At 42.1% G+C, this 16122-nt stretch overlaps 1 long non-coding RNA gene across 1 annotated transcript; it reads right to left on the reverse strand.

Moving 5' to 3' along the window:
- Positions 1–421: 421 nt before the first annotated feature.
- On the reverse strand, positions 422–13820 carry LOC122464853. Its single transcript, XR_006289248.1, has 3 exons — positions 13574–13820; positions 1315–1532; positions 422–996 (listed from the first exon to the last, which is right to left on the reverse strand). It is a non-coding gene; the product is annotated as an uncharacterized LOC122464853 (long non-coding RNA).
- Between the last annotated feature and the right edge of the window lie 2302 nt (positions 13821–16122).

Genomic DNA, 16122 nt, shown 5'->3' on the forward strand with positions numbered 1-16122 from the left:
ATGGTAGATTCCCTGTTAGCATTATTCATCAGGGTCTCTAAGTAGTACTTATTCTGGAATATTTCTCTGGCAGAGTAAAATGTTCTACCTAAGGGTACTTGGCCCCTGATAAACCTAATTCATAATAATACATCTCTCATTCAGAAAATTAAAGTTTACAGAGTTCTCAGCGGTTTGCAAATCTTTTCACTCTGTAAAACAATGATTGTGTTTTCTCAAGACAAACTAAAAAGTGATACATCAAATTATAATAGCATAGAATCTCTCGACTGCTTCTTAAACTCGGTCCTCAATAGTAGTAATCCTTAGACCCCTCCTACTGTATGGTGAATAAATACAGTTGACATCACTGTTATAATCTTTATTTAAAACTGTTACCAAGGTTACAAATTACCATCACTGTGTGCAACAGGTCCCTCTGAAGCAGTATCATTACAGATTAACTGTAATATGTAGGATTATAATAAAAGGCATAAGGGATTATGCACAAGGAAAAAATGTTAGTAATAACACAAATACATCTACTTTATGGAGTGCATTGGTCTACAAAAGCTGCACTCTCAAGGCTGAAAAACAAAATGTGGCTTTTTTATCACTTGGGCGTTTATGGGGACGCATAGTTAAACATGCTAACTGCATCCTGTAGTGACTTTGCAAACTTCAGAGAGGGAAGGGGAAACATGGTTTCTCTCGATGTATAAATGTGCTACCGCGGAAAGATGTTTTCACAGTCTCCACTATTGGTGAATTATCTAGCTGATGAGGAAATATGCTCCCATGATGTGGCGTTGAGCTACCGTGACAGAAAATAGAGTCATATAATGCTCAACGGAACTAGTCCCAGAGCTATTGGCCCGAGTCGACTGGCAGTAATACTGCGATATCGCTGAAGTCAATGAGGCTACACCGGTGTAAATCTGGAGTAGATGAATCTCAGGGACCGTGAAACTGACTCCGATTTATTTTGTCTCCTGTGAGAGTGGGAGAAACACCAGCCTGAAGGAAAGAGTGTAAAAGAGAAATCGAAATATTAGATAACTTTGGCTACTCTAAAGGTCATCGACAAGCCTTCCCCACCAACACCCAGATCCCAGTCCGACAGGCTGCGGCTCAATCGCTGTATTGTGCCCTCAATTTAGTGAAACAAATGCAAAGTATTAAAGTCTTTGTAACTAATTGCACGCTCCCATTTATAAATAGTTACCTCCATATAGATGTACAACAGCAACGTACCCGAGGTATTTGGGGGGGGGGATCCGATTTATGTCCACAGCTCAGCCCCCACCCCACCCCGGAGCATAAGTCTTCGCATACCTCCGCCACTGCAGCTGGCAAGGCTCGGGGGTGCAAGCCACGAAAGGAATAAAAACGAACCGGTTCTGGTCAGGAAAAGAGCAGGATCGAAGTTTGTTAGCAAGTATCTCGCCTTCCTGTTTGGAGCCCGGTGTTACTGCTCGTCCCGGGGGGCCGTGCCGCTCCGCTCCCTGTCTGCCCTTTCTTCCACGGGGGCGGCTGAGCCGGAGGAGAAAAGCCTAAAGACAGAGAAGATGGTGAAGAGGTCAGAGAGGGGAGGCGAGGGCCGGGGTGGTTTGGCCGTGACCTTTTGGAGCCCTGGTGTATTTTCTCTTCGGAGCTCGGGCTCAGCCAGTTTGAGATGAACTTGAGAGCCTAGTTTCCCCCCTTCCTCGGCAAACAATCCCTGACCAAAATTAGAAACACCCCCCCACCCCAGCCAGCCCTGGGCCTTGCGGGTGGTGGTGACGCAACAAAGCGATTTGTTTTCCTCTTTGGGGCGATTTAGGGGAACTAGAAAAACAAACATCGGTCCGTCTAATGACATAGGTGGAGAAAGCTACTAAGGGAAAGAAAACGGGGCACATCCTTTTAGAGGAAGGAAAAGGGTTCTCTGAAGAGAGAAAACAAAAGCCGTCAATAGTCATTGTAACCCCACCATGAACCAAGGACCTCCTGGACACACTCAGAGCGCTAACCTCCCAGGACTTCCCATTACCTTTTCATGACACTTCACTAATGCTCACACAATAGCCAACTGAGCAGTGCGAGTCAAGATATTTTAACCTGAACTAAACAGTGTCTCCAGACAATAGGTTGCAAAGCAACATCTGGTACTACACATTAACCATGATGTGCAACAGCAGACGCTTAACGTCTGGAAGTTTATGTCAACAATAAGCAGTTCAGGAGTCTGCTGCTGTTCAGCCCGAAATCTTAATAAATGACTATTAGCTGGTGGTTCTTAGGTGAGCATCTCAGATCCGTCCTCTCAGGGAATCCTGAGCAGCTTGATCTTGATCGAGCCGTTTGGATTCGTATTGGATTCGAATCTATAGATACACCCACGCACGAATCCAATAGGTGCGTCTGTCTCTAGGGCCAAATCATCTAGTGGCAAGTGCAGGAGTCAAATGCCCCAGAACTCCGATCCAGGCAGAAGAAAGATAGAGCTGAGTCAGTGGAAAGCATTTTGCTCCTTCGTGTATATTTTCGTGGGGGCACGAATGTCATCAATCTCTGATGACGAATAAAAGTGGACATAAGTAAATGACCAACTTCATTAAAGCGCTTGTTTAAATGAGGAGGACTCTAAACTAATGAAACGACGGGAAGTGACTATTGCGAACAGCTGTTCCTCATACATATTTCATTCTATGATCAGATAATACGTCCTACCACCTTCTCAATTATTCACAGATAAACATTTTCAAGACGTTTTGACATCTGTCTTAGTGCCTGCTATTAATTTAGTAATCACTGTAGTTAAAGGTATATGGGACTGCGCCTCGCAAACTCTCCTGTTTGATTTACGAACAGGAGATATATAATATTCGCCCCCCACAAAAGCCCCTCAAAGGGTGAAATTCTTTCCTTGTGGCCCTGGCACTCGTTTCAAGGGCGTCTCCCGATTGTTACCAGCCTAAGACAACACTGAGCGAAGCGACTATTTGCACGCTGTCATTGTGTGGTATTCTGCTGTACACAGGAGAAGTGGCGAGGGCGGGTTATTACTGCATCGTTGCATCCTTTAGGCACAATTGCGCTCCTTGATCCCAAACTGCTCTTGGGGAGCTGTGTGCTCAGAGCCATTTAATCCAAGACGATATTTTTAGAGAGAGCGCTGCACCGAGCACGCCGCCCTTTCAGACCTTGCGTCAAGCTTCGGAGGAAGGGTGGCTGGCAGATGAAATAACGTATAACCGGTGGGAAGGCTGCTGCCCCTTTACAGTCTGGCGAGGAAGGCTGAAAAAGTTGCACTCGTCAATTTGTTCCCCAGTTGTTTACAGAATTGCTTCTACTTTTCGTCTCTGAAAGCTGAAGATCATAACTATGTGCGCGCAGTAACAAACAACGCGCCATAGAACTGTCTGCATGACTGTCCTGGAAGTTTCAGAGTGGCAGCCGTGCTAGTCTGTATCAGCAAAAAGAAGGAGGAGTATTTGTGGCACCTTAGAGACTAACAAATTTATTTGAGCATAAGCTTTCCTGGGCTAAAACCCACTTCATCGGATGCTGCCTGCAGCTCTGTGTGTATATATATATATCTTATGTGTGTATATATATATATCTTCCTACTGTATTTTCCGCTGCATGCATCCCATGAAGTGGGTTTTAGCCCAGGAAAGCCTATGCTCAGATAAATTTGTTAGTCTCTAAGAGTCTCCTCGTTCTCTTTGTCCTGGCAGTAATACACTTACCGACTTTAATGTTCACAAGAATTCCACTGCGTTTGCCGCCTCTTTCCAGTCCGGGCCCCCCTCCCCAACAAATACAACCCATTAAAGCACATTTAGCAAACCAGCCTGGCAGAAGTGAATACAGGTACAGTTAATAAGGAGGATTCGTGTAGTTTGATGTGGCTTGATTTTATTCTGGGAATGAAATGCACAAGTCCCCGATCAGAAAGGTAAGTGATCTGGTCCTCTATACTCTTTGGGAAAGTATGTCCGGAAAAAAACCCTGGCTGTATGGAGTCTGAATCTACTAAAACTTGTTCTTTTGTGCCTATTTCCTGGCGATAATCCCTTTTCTTAAATAACAACTTTCCCTAAACAACCAGATGTTGCTCGTACCCATTAAAGATTGAGTCAAACGAATGCAGGGATAAAAAAAAGTCTTTCCAACTCTCTTTTCAGAAACTGTTTATTAAATGCAAGTCTTCACTGCCCTCCATAGTTTTTATCTGATAAAGTTCACATACAGAAAGAAACTGGAACCTGCATCACATTTCCAGATAAATACGATGTAAATATAGAAAGACGTGCATTTTTTCTCCCACAAAGGAACTTAATTAAAGCTAGCCTGAGAGCTGCAATCTTGCCAGTAAAATAGGGACTTGCTTTGTAAAAGGCTTAGAAATCATGTTTTAAATAGCAAAACTGTACATTAGGAGAAGAATGCGGTTCTCAAGCTAAACCTCAGATTCACATTCCATAGAGGGTTTTGCGAATGTGACACTCAGACACGCTCTTGTCCCCACAGACCTCTGCATAAACAAACCACACCCAAATATTGCTGCACAGCTTCAAATCCTGGTTATCAAATGAAATGTAGTTGACATCTTTATAGAATGAGTAAAAATAATAACAATACAGCCTTGCAAAAATGCGCCACCTTCGCTAACGGCAGCCAGAGGTTGTTCCTGAGCTTGGCTTGTGTGTTTGTTTTTGGATTTTGTTCCGCACAACGGAAGTTACAGGGAGTTCATTTCATTTTAATCACCAAATAAAAATAGAGGCCGTCCTGCGAAAAAAGAAACAAGGCAGGCATTTAGAGGTAACGGGGCATTTTGGTAAAACGGAATACAGAAAGCTCAGTCCCACCTGTTTTTGATCCTCAAGATACTACCTACAGCTGAAGACCTTCCCTTTCTTTGAATCGTCTGTACTAATAAATGGGTTAAACGGTGAACTCTGAATCTCTGCTTCTTTATATGTTTTGAATCAACGCACGTTAAAGTAATAAGGGGAGGTCGGGTGTGTCTGTGTGTTCACATTAAATTAGACAAAGTTTTTGCCATCTTCTCACGCGAGACCGTCCTACGCTTTTAAAAGTCCACTCCAAGTCTGCCTGGAAACTTTCAATTACCCCCATCTGTTTAACCACGTGTCACCGGCCTGTACCTGACCGCTGGGCTAAGCTAAAGCGCTCATCAGCCCCTGTGTACTTCAGTATTGTACCTGCATCTCTGTTTCTGCACAGTGCTCCCACCCTCCCCCCAGCTTCCAGACTTCCTTCTCCCTATTGATTGCGCTATGTCCAAACAGGGCAAAAGACGAGAATTGTATTCGACAGATGCTGCTCACTCGTGAATAACAGGTTCAGTGCATGCGGTATCTCTCGCCATTATCCTGTAAGTTAATATTGAGTAGCAATAGCTGTCTAAATATCAAAATCTATTTATAGGGGATGCAGAGCCGTGACCTCTTCATCTGACCTTCAGTAACTGCAGTCTGGAAAAAGGACAAAACTATGGGAAAGCATACAATGAACGTGTGTGTGTGTGTGTGAGAGAGAGAGAAATGGGCGTGGGTGCTTTGTTATGAATTATTTAGAGTGTATTTGATTCCTAGAATTGCCTCCAGTTTTCAGATATGGAGTGTATAGATTCTAAATGGCATTTGCAGGACTTATGATTGTACGTTGTGTTAATTTACCCGCTAACGGATATCAGTAGAACTTATTTTTCTGGGTTATAAGTCTCGGTTAAGTATTAGGCGTAATGCTATAGTCGTTTTAAAAACTAGGAGGGTGAAGAATGCTTCACAAAGCAACTCCACATACATTTCGGAAATAATTTTACAAGTTTTGGAAACTTCATCGGCATGTGGGGGGGGGGAGTTCCTTTTTCCTTAAAATAAGGACCCAGCCTCATCGTGTCTGTCTCAACAAGGCAAAGATTTTAGCAAAATCGGGATAGGGTGTGTGTGTGTGGGGGGGGGGGGGTTGATCGGTTTAATTAGCACAGTAGTTGTTTTATGAATGACTTTGGACTACTGCCTGAGTGAGGATCGGTTAGAATTTCTGAAAAGTGATTAATAAAAAAAGAGAGGCTAATCCTGCAGAGCCAGACGTTGTCTCACACGAGGACATGCTATCTCAGGGCTTCCAGTTTCAGGGTGTGCTTTAAGGCATTTTTTAAAAAAGAGCGGTAGGGCTGTTTTGCAATGTGGGGTCCCCGGGCAGAGATGACTATTATAAAGCCCATCCTCTCGGGTGGAAAGAGAGCTCAGAAAGCCCTGCTGTTCCCGTGCAGCCGTCCAGAGTTCGCCCAGTCTGAATTAACAACTGTGTAAAACTAGATCAACTGTCCAACTGCCTTCCCTCCCCCCCGTCTCCCCCCGACCCCTCCCCAGCTCAGCAGCTCCCTGCCTTAATATGGCGCCTGCAAGGGAGAGAAGCACTTTCTTGATGTTTAGCAGTTGAAAAGTACTCCCTGAAGGTCACATCAGGCAATTTGTCCGTTTCCTGCCTCAGATCTTCAGGGCTATGCATTTGCGTGTCAGGGGGGCTAGGAGGTAGCTTGGTGCGCCCTACGCACGCTTGGCTGTCAGGGTGTAACCCAGCCCAAAAGGAAATTTCATAACCAAGCAGCCATCCTACTGATAAAAATAAACGGGACAGAAACACTGGGGCAGATCTCACAAGCCAGATGTGCCATTGTTTTTAATTGTTGCATTTATTTATGTATATGAGACAAAACAAGAATTCTGCGTTGGTTCTTGTGGCTGGAAATTAAAAAGACTAAAACCTCCTTTGTGACCCTATTAAGACTCATGAGCGCCATCCTCAGCTGCTCGTGGCTGCTCTAGGGAAAAGAGCTACTGTTCTTCGGGGAGAGTAGTTTAGGAGGAAAACTCCGTCTCCCTGGATTGACTGAGCAGCAAAACACCCTCCCCCTCAGCTAGCTAAATGCTTCTACCCAAAGCAGGGCTGCTAACCACATTAGTCAAATGTTCTCTGCTTCACATTTTGGGGTTTGGCAATTAGCACTCTTCTCTTGCAGCAAAGGAGAATAACGTGCATATGATTAATTTTTTTTTGATCCCACTGAAGAAAGTGTCTGAAAAAAAAAGAAAATATTAGGTAGATATAATCTCCCTCTAACTCTCTGGTCTTGGTAATAGATTAGGCTACATGATACTACATTCCAAATAAAATAAACAAGGTCTTAGAAGAGGAATCTCCTCTTCCTAAGGAATATTTACCCTATGGTCATTACACCTTTAATAGCCCTCGCTTACCTTACCTTGCAGCAGGTAAGAAAGCTATTGCTCCCCTCTCTCTCTCTCTGTGCCTAGAACCCGGGATTTCAAACTCAATGTCCTCGATTTTAAAGTGCTATATACCAGATAATGGTGGGGGGACAGGCAGGGTTGCAATGTTATTGACTGCAGACAATATATAAGATGGAAACGTTTAAGACTTTTAACTTTTTGTTGCACTGACACGCTGTATTTTTATCAGATACTATTATGTAGACAGCAGCATTGTACTGTAGCTGCCTCACAGTTGCTGGATCGTTTCTATCAGATGAAAGATTTTGAATAGTTTTCTTTCAACAATGCATCCTTTTGGTCTGGATACAAAGAATGTAGGCATGGTATACACTTAAACAGCTCTGTCACACAGAAAGATTAAATAGAGTATATATCGAAGTCTGTCTACATCATTATACGTACAGGGAACAGAATGAAGTTTCCCTTCACCAGTGAAGAAGCCCATTCAAATCTGATGTCCTAGTAGCATCTTCCAGATTTTTCTTATCTGTGATATTCGCTAAGCTGTTAAAAATCTTTACAGCTTGGCTTTAAAACCAGCTGTTTCTTAAGGAAGGAGTGAGTCTGATAACAGAATCTTCTAAGAAAATCTACTTCTCTAGGTCTATTAAATGGCTAAATTATACCATATCTATCTATCTATCATACACATAGTATATGGATCTGTGTGTGTGTGTATATAACAAGTGTACGTATGGATGCATAGATATATAGATTTTTATACATACCCGAAAATATATCGATATAGCTACATAAATATAGCATAATTTATAAGACATACAAACCACACACATACACACACACGTGTACATCCATCCTTGTACACACACACACGTGTGTGTGTGTGTGTGTGATATTAGAACACCTATTCCTTCAATGAAATACACATTTCTTTTTAAAGACTTGCCCTGCCACTCCCAAGTCCCCAGGTTTCTTGCTTGAATACAGTTTTTGTCAGTGGCGGCTTCATGTCGGTTTAGAAAAGTTGAAGGCAGAAGGTGATTTTGCACTGAAAGGCTCTGAGCCTTGGAGTTTTTTATTCACTGCTTAATCAAGCGACTTGACCAAACTGCACGTGCTGAGTCCAACTTTTCTCTTCCCCTTTTCCCAGCTTTGTGCTATCCACTGATTGAGTCCTCATATTAAGCTCGAGTTCCTTTCTAAGCGACTGCTAAGAAGTCAAGAGCATCCTTGCTTGCTTTCTCTCTATGGCCTTTCATGCCCTCAATTTGTTATTCTACTGACACTTTCTTAAAGTTAGCGCAGAGCATTGAAACATTAGTGACAAAAGCCCTGGAAAATCTCTCACTCCTCACTGCTAAATCCTCTAATGGGTCAATGCAGGTCGAATTTTTATTTGATTTCCAATAATCTCTAGCAGTTAAAAATTAAACTTACCTCAGATCAGCGTTGTACCCATGGTGTATTTTCCTGCATTTGTACGCCATTGACTCTCTGATTTCATACCACATGTACCCACTAATTTATGAATGAGTGTATATATCTGTATTTATCTGTATCTATGTCTTTATATCTCCAGTAAGTCTTTCATTCTGTGTCAAAATACCATCATGTCACTCCATGCCAAAAGTATATTTATCCAGTCAAATAGCAACTGCAAGAGGCATCTTCTTTATCAAACCTTCATTTTTGTTGTACACGAGTGTTAAATATCTTTTCATTTCTTTTACTATTTTAAAATATGTATCAGAGTAATTGTTACTTGGAGGTCTTTTATGTATCTAACACTCCTATGGTTCATACGTTTTTTGTTCTTTTATTCTTGTGCTGGGAGATTACATACACTAATTTCTTGTGACATCTAGAAAGCATGTTTAATATTTTTTAAAATTCCTGATTCTTAAAGTTTGTCACAATGATCAAAGATTTTAGTTAACGTTCCTAAAACCTTCCACTTTTTAACTGAAGAATTCTATTTATCTTAATTTGCTGCCTCGGAGTTTGCCAAATATTTGTTTTATTCTGTGGTTTAAATAAGTTTCAGTGTGATCCACCAATAAGCATTTCCACTAACTTGGGGTCAAGTGGATATAATTTACATGATAAAGAATAATGCCTGTTTTGGCCAGTTTGAAACAACTTCACCTATGCCATCATTAAGGAGAATTTGACACTTTTAGTAAAAAAGATAAATCATTGGTTATGTATAGTGCAGTTTCCCTATTCGAGTTACTGTACAAAGGCCAACTTCTTAGGCTCTTGAATTTCTGTATCATTTATAGCCTTAAGGAGGGCAAATTTGTACCTGCTGTTATTTAAAGTTTCACATATTAGCTTGAGAAGGTCTTACCAGGCCAGTAGGTCGTTTATTTATTTCGAGTTTAAAGGCAGTCTTAATTAAAGCAAATGAAATCTAAAAAATTAAGCCATTATTATGGACCACACCAACCCAGTCCAAACTCGGAATGGATTATTTCCGGGTTGTATATAAAAGGAATTAGGTTTATCTCCTGCATATCCTCTGGCTTCTCTCCTTTTTTGGGGGGGGGGGGGCCCGCTGGGAGAATACTTTATTTAACCATGTAGATGCCTATGACCCATTGGTTGGCAAGGTGGAGCAGTGTTCAGGACAGAAAAGTTAAAAAGGAAAGGGACAAGCCAAGGTGCTCTCTTGGGGCTCAGAGCCACCTGTCTTCTGGTTTCTGACACGTTGTTTCTATTGCATTCCTTTAAGAGCAATTTTTAAAAATCAGGTTAATGCTGTTGATGTCCCTATTTCTTCTCTCTCTTCTTCAGTCATTTTCAGTTGAAGTGATACCACACATACACACACATGCACATTATATTATGGATGAGACCATCAGAGGGTGATCTTGTTCCATATATACCTTACCTTCCCGAGGATCCTCGAAAAAGTTCGAACTCTTGTCTTCTGGGGTGCAGAGTTAAGAAACAACATTTTTAGCTCGTCCCTCGTCAACAGCCTGGGTCCGGCAGGCTCTTCCTGGAAAGAAAGCCTCCTGCAGGCACCGGGCCACAAACTGGTGAGCTAATGCTCGCTAGCTCTGCTCACCACAGTTTGCAGAGGTTGTGAAAGTTAGGACAAGAGAGAAGAAGGATCTTTCCTTGTAGATCTATGCTGAGTTCGGTGAGGATCTTGAAATCTGCTAGAAGTACATAAGTAGGGGGACAAAAGGGAAAGGGCTCCAAATAGATCTTTCTCGAGAATCTATGTTTTTTCGCAGATTGCAAGCTCATTTTTTAGAGTTACAATTAGCCCAATTTATTTACTTTTTTGTTTGTTCACAGCTGAATGGTAAAGCTGGGAACACTTCATGTTTACAACAGGCACAGTCTTGCAATTGTTAGGTATAGTTCAAGCAGCGTCTTACACTGTTGTAGCTTTGCTCAGTCACTGAGAGCTATGGAAAGCATATGGGAATCAATATATAGACAGTGTGGCGGGCAGATAATGGATTAGAATGAGTGAATGTCATAATTTGTATGATGGGTTTTCTGTTGTTCAGATCGAGCAAAAATTTCTAGTGGGTAAAGGTTTTAAAAAAGTCCTGGTGCTACAAATATCACAAAACACCCGATTCTCTTCCTCCCCATTTCATTTTAAAGGTAGGATTTTCAGGAAGAAGCTAATGACTTTCATTTAATTGGCCAGGCCCTGATGTAGTGGATTGTTCTCCCAGCCCTGTGCCTTTGTTGCTTTTGGGGAAAATAAAGCTAATCAAACCTTTTGTCATGGCCAAATTCTCCCTTGGGGTCTTCCAAACATTTGTTTGAATAATTTACCTCAAGAATTGAACATACTAATTGATTTTAAAGTGCTAGTCCAGAGGGAGGAAGGGCGCAGGGGCCCCAAATCACAGGCAAAGAGCAAATGTATACCTGACAGCAGCGAAGCGTCCATAATTTGATACACCTCATTCTGCAGTGTGTGTGCACTTCAGAAGGCGAAGGAAGAGTGTGTCCGAATCATTTCAATAAATGTTTTCTTAAGGAATGTTTGATTGCACTAGTTTAAAGGGGCCACATCCATGGTGCCCTGGGGACTTTGCTTTGATATTACATTGGCGAGTAGATATTTTTCCATTCCAATAAATGCACGTTGTCATCTAGCTCTCAGAAGCTCTGCTGTCTGGCATGTGTAAACTCTTCTTTAAGAAAGAGAAAGGGGTGGGGGGGGGGCGGAATCCAGGGGGCTGCAGGTTCTATGTGCTTCAGTCCCATTCAAAGAAGAATTTTGATGCGATTCATTAGAAGTAACGAGTTGACATAAGGTAAATCTACATTGAGGGGGCCTTTCTTTCAGTGTATAGGGAAGCTTCATTAACCATCGCTAACAAGGCGTGCAAATGCTCTGATTGGGCAGCTTTCTTATAACGCCAGGGCCTTTGCAGGATGCCCACCTAATGAGGGTCACTAAAAGAGATTGATAAAATATTCAGATTTTCTGTCACACCAGGAACTTTTTATTAAAGGGGAAAGTTGAGGCAACTGTGTCGTTGTTTACCTTTTGAAGGCACAACCGCATAAGAAGAAACCCAGCTCTCTTCAAAAACCTTATCTCCGGGAGAGGATTGGGTTTTTATGGTGTTTTTTGTTTGTTTGTTTGTTTGTTTGTTTTTGGTAAACCCTTAATGGTTTCCTATCTCCTTCCCCCCTCCCCCAACCTAATTATGTTTTCCTGGGGTTACTGTTCTGAAAAATAAGAAAGAAAGAAAAAACTTGACTAAAATGTTCTGGTTTTGACAGAATTATTAAAATCCGCCTGATGGCTTAATGACATGTCAATCATTTCAGTGCTGCTGGTTGTTGTTAATATGTCAGCATCTGTACACATGACTGTTAAACATGCTACTTTCATCAGTGTAACATTTTACAGGCTGGAGGGCTTTTTTCTCCCTCTGTAATTTATTTCTACTACTTCTCATTGCTAGGTTACATTTTCTAATTAGAGCTAAGTATTTCACTTAATATTTAATTTAGATGTACAGCACATATATCATACCTAGATCAATCAATCAAGTGTCCCTTGATGATAATGCTGCATCATTAAGAGTTGTATTTAATACAGAAGCCAGATGATGTATGTATGCTTATGCTGCTAACCAGACACTTTCAAAAGGAGGAATGTGAGTTTGTCGTTAGGAGACATACTGCACGGACGCTCACTTTTGAGCTAAGCGCCTAATCGAAAAAGTTTGCTGCTTAAAGAACTCTGGACTTTGGAACGGCAACACATTTCACTCCTTAATTCCCTTCCCAAATAAATATTTCATATTTTCCACCAATGGACGTGTTTACCCAAAGGAAGGGGAGAGGTTAATCTCGTAGCTTTGGTATTGTTTCGGGCAAGTAATAAAATACCCGGCCTGCCTCTCACACCCACCAAAACCGTTAAAAATGATTTGCCCACATTTTTACACAGCATATACCGCACTCATTACATCAACAGGATTGAATTACAGGAGCCGAACGGGCCAGCCCTGACACAGACACCAAATACGCGGTCATTTATCTTGGGAAATCGTGGCTTTAAAAAGGGAGGATAATTCCAAATAATGCGGCTGTACAATATTGTCGGCACTTGCCACTTACGAATGACAAAAATTCAATTAAATCCTCATAAAAAGTAGATGGATGTGATCAGTTCTCCTTTACCTGCCTGATTCTCACCCTCCCTCTCTTAATTTCACCCGCCTCGGCCCCGTGATACTGTATTTTAGAGCTTCCCTTCTAGCTAGAAGATGACCAGACACAGATAGGGCACCGAACCCCTGTTTGAACCAAAACACTCCGGAGTGCCGAATGAGTCATTCTCGAGTCAGGCTTGGGGGGCATTTACTGGGCAGCAGAAAATCAGAACCTAGTGGGAGCTACATATCAAAGCAAGCAGTAAAGTAAAGAGCCCACCTCTCCTTTCTCTCCCACAAAAGGTCCCCCCGAAACAGGGCAGGCTGGAAACATCAGCGCCTTGAACAGAGACACACACAACTTGACATTAATTTCTTGGTGCATCAGAAAGGAAACCAGATTTCTCTCCAGCTCTTCCCTGCAAAGCCACATGTCATTATATGAGCTAAAACAATGAATCATGCGGGATAAAATAAGATTAAGTTGAAATGGAGTTTAGCTCCCAAGCTTTCCCCAGCACTGTAAAGATGTCTATCAGTAAGGAGAACACTCTTATCATTTCCACGGACGCCTAAGCCACAAAGTGAGTAGGGAATTGGGGGTGGGGGGGTCAGAAGAAAACCAAGAGTCTTCCCTGCGGGTCTTGAGTGTGTGAATAAGAAACTTACAGGATCCGGAAAGGATTTTCCGAGTCGAGAGGGGTTTGCTTTCCCAGTCCTCTTGTTTGCTTTCCCTGCTGCTGGCGATCATGGCTTCGTATCTCTTCCCCTCGACAGTAACTCACTAGTTCAGCTCGTCCGGATTCAGCGGCAATATGCAGAGAGCTCGCAAGATTCGGGGGCTCTGAATTAGCCAATTCCATTGACAGTTTTCAGCCAGCAGCTGCAGTCATTAAAAGCCATTTACACCCTGGCCTCCTCACACAAAGATAGAGCGCCAACAATTATCTGCTTGTACATTTAAGGACATGAGAATGTGTCCCTAACAGGCTTAGGGGAGAACTGAATCACCGGCTACGGTAGGAAAACACTGAGTCCCATTCCCAAGATTTGTCTAATGTATATCGTGCCATAGTAACTCGCTTTGATGAGTTAGCTGCTTCAATATCCTCAAACATTTTAGGATGTTGGATCCAACTGTGCAATAGCTCACGGGCTGAAATATCGCTTATGCTGTAAGACATGCAGAGCTCTGTTAAGACCTTCGTATTAGCTAAGAGGCACGTCCGGTTTGTTTTTTTTAATCTGATCATGGTTTGAGATTCACTCCAGAACACATCTTTTGCAAACAGAATTCTCAGTAGAAAAGCAGTTTGCTGGTCTCGGATTATACCTGAAACAAGCTAAAGCAGATTCTGGTGTGAGTTTTTGTAGCTTTGCAAAGTTCAGCGGGAATCCTAGTACCAGGAGCATCGTCTAAGCATGTGCACAGAATATGATTGTGTGAAAGACTAGAAAACAAGAAGGGCCTTTTTGATATGATCCTTGAAATGAAGTTTTGGGGTAGTTTAATTTTCAGCTTTAAGAAAATCGAATCAAATATTAAGAAACCCCTCTCAGAAATCGCCCCCCCCCCTTTTTTTTGTAATCCTTTACATAAAAGGAAAGGATTACAAAGAAAAGATTTTTTTCTGTATTAAAATCTTTGGCTAAACATATTGTTGTACAATTCATACTTTCAAGTCGATTGGTAGAGGGGCTGAGTCGCCTCCTTAGCTGTGTCACTGGAAATATGAGCCAGAAAGGGAAGGGAGAGGGGGAAAAAGTTTCCCCCAAGTATGTTAACAGAAGTGTGTAAGCAGATCACTAAAAATTAAGAGGGCCAGTTATTTTCATTATGAATAACATAGCACACCGATGCCAGTTTAGTGAAAATGTGATGAATGTGTAATACAGCGAGGTTCTTCCAGTCCAGCAGCTCTTCCAACTGGACCTATTCATCTGCCACTTGGAATTATTTCATGAGGAGTGCGCTGTGAAAGGGATCACCACCAGTTCGGAGTCCAGCTAAAGAACTTCTACCACCCATAGCAGCATTATTATTATCCTTCGGATAGGCCAAGTCACGCTATGTTTTCACATTTTAATTGTAATATCTCTTCCCCCTCTCTTCCCTCCATTGATGTCTGAAAGTAGTTTGGGCTCCATTCCTCACCCCTAGATCTGCATCGGAATGCAGAAAAGATCTTTAAAAAAGTTTTGAATTCCTCAATGATTTTTCTTCTAGAAAGGCGGCTTAGGATAATTATTTCAGCTTTATTGAGGGCAGATTAGTTGAAGTCTGGATGCTGCGTTTCAATACTCGTTGTACATGCCTTTACAATGTCGGTATTGTTTGCTACTGTGTGTGAACCTATTCAAAATATACACTTTTTAACACCAAGCAAAGTCCTGTCTAAATATACACAGTAAGTCTGGAAAGACGTCCATGACCCGTACAAATCTCTGTAAATCACACTTCCATAGCTACAGAAACTAAACAAAAGAGTTACCAGCTCAAGATGCTGATTAAATCTTCTTAAAAGCAACATACCTAATAGTAAATATAGATGCAAGGGAGCAAGATCCAGGAGCCTCGCTAGCCGTTGGAATAATATGGAGCTAAAACTGCAAGTTGACTTTCTTTGCCCACACTTTAAAAAATCAACACATTTAATTTAATCGTCAAACTTGTTTCTTTCTTTTCCCCAAAGTTTGGGGCAGAAACGGTATGTAAAGGAGGAAACAGATGTTAAAACGGCGGCTGGCACGTACGCGAGAGGCTAGCTGAGAAGAAAGAAACAAATGAGAGGGTAAAAAAGAGGGATATGGGAAAAGACGGAATGAAAGAAAAACCAGAGAGAAAAGCGAGAAGGAGAAGAAAGCAGAGGAAGAGAAGGCATTAAAGGAAAGAGAGGCATTTAGCTGGGAAAAGAAAGGCAGAAGAGGGTTGAACATGCCAGTTATTCGAAATGCTTTTCTCTAAGTTAAAGCCCGCAGACAGGGCCCGTTGAGAGCACGGATGCTCCTGGCAGCACTGCATCCCTGCAGGGGACTCTGCAGAGCCCGTTAAACTTGAATTTTAGCAGGTACCCTGTTAAGTGAAGGGCGGGGGAGACATTCTTGAGGGAACCAGAGCTAAACCCAGAACGTACTGTGTGTGCCGCTTCTGGGAGGGTCACCGGCATGAGGATGGGTCTAATGATCTCATCTTTCTTTTCTTCCTCGGCACTATTAGT

This window comes from Chelonia mydas, chromosome 3 (genome assembly GCF_015237465.2).
Source record: "Chelonia mydas isolate rCheMyd1 chromosome 3, rCheMyd1.pri.v2, whole genome shotgun sequence".
In the NCBI taxonomy this organism is placed as follows: Eukaryota; Metazoa; Chordata; order Testudines; family Cheloniidae; genus Chelonia; species Chelonia mydas.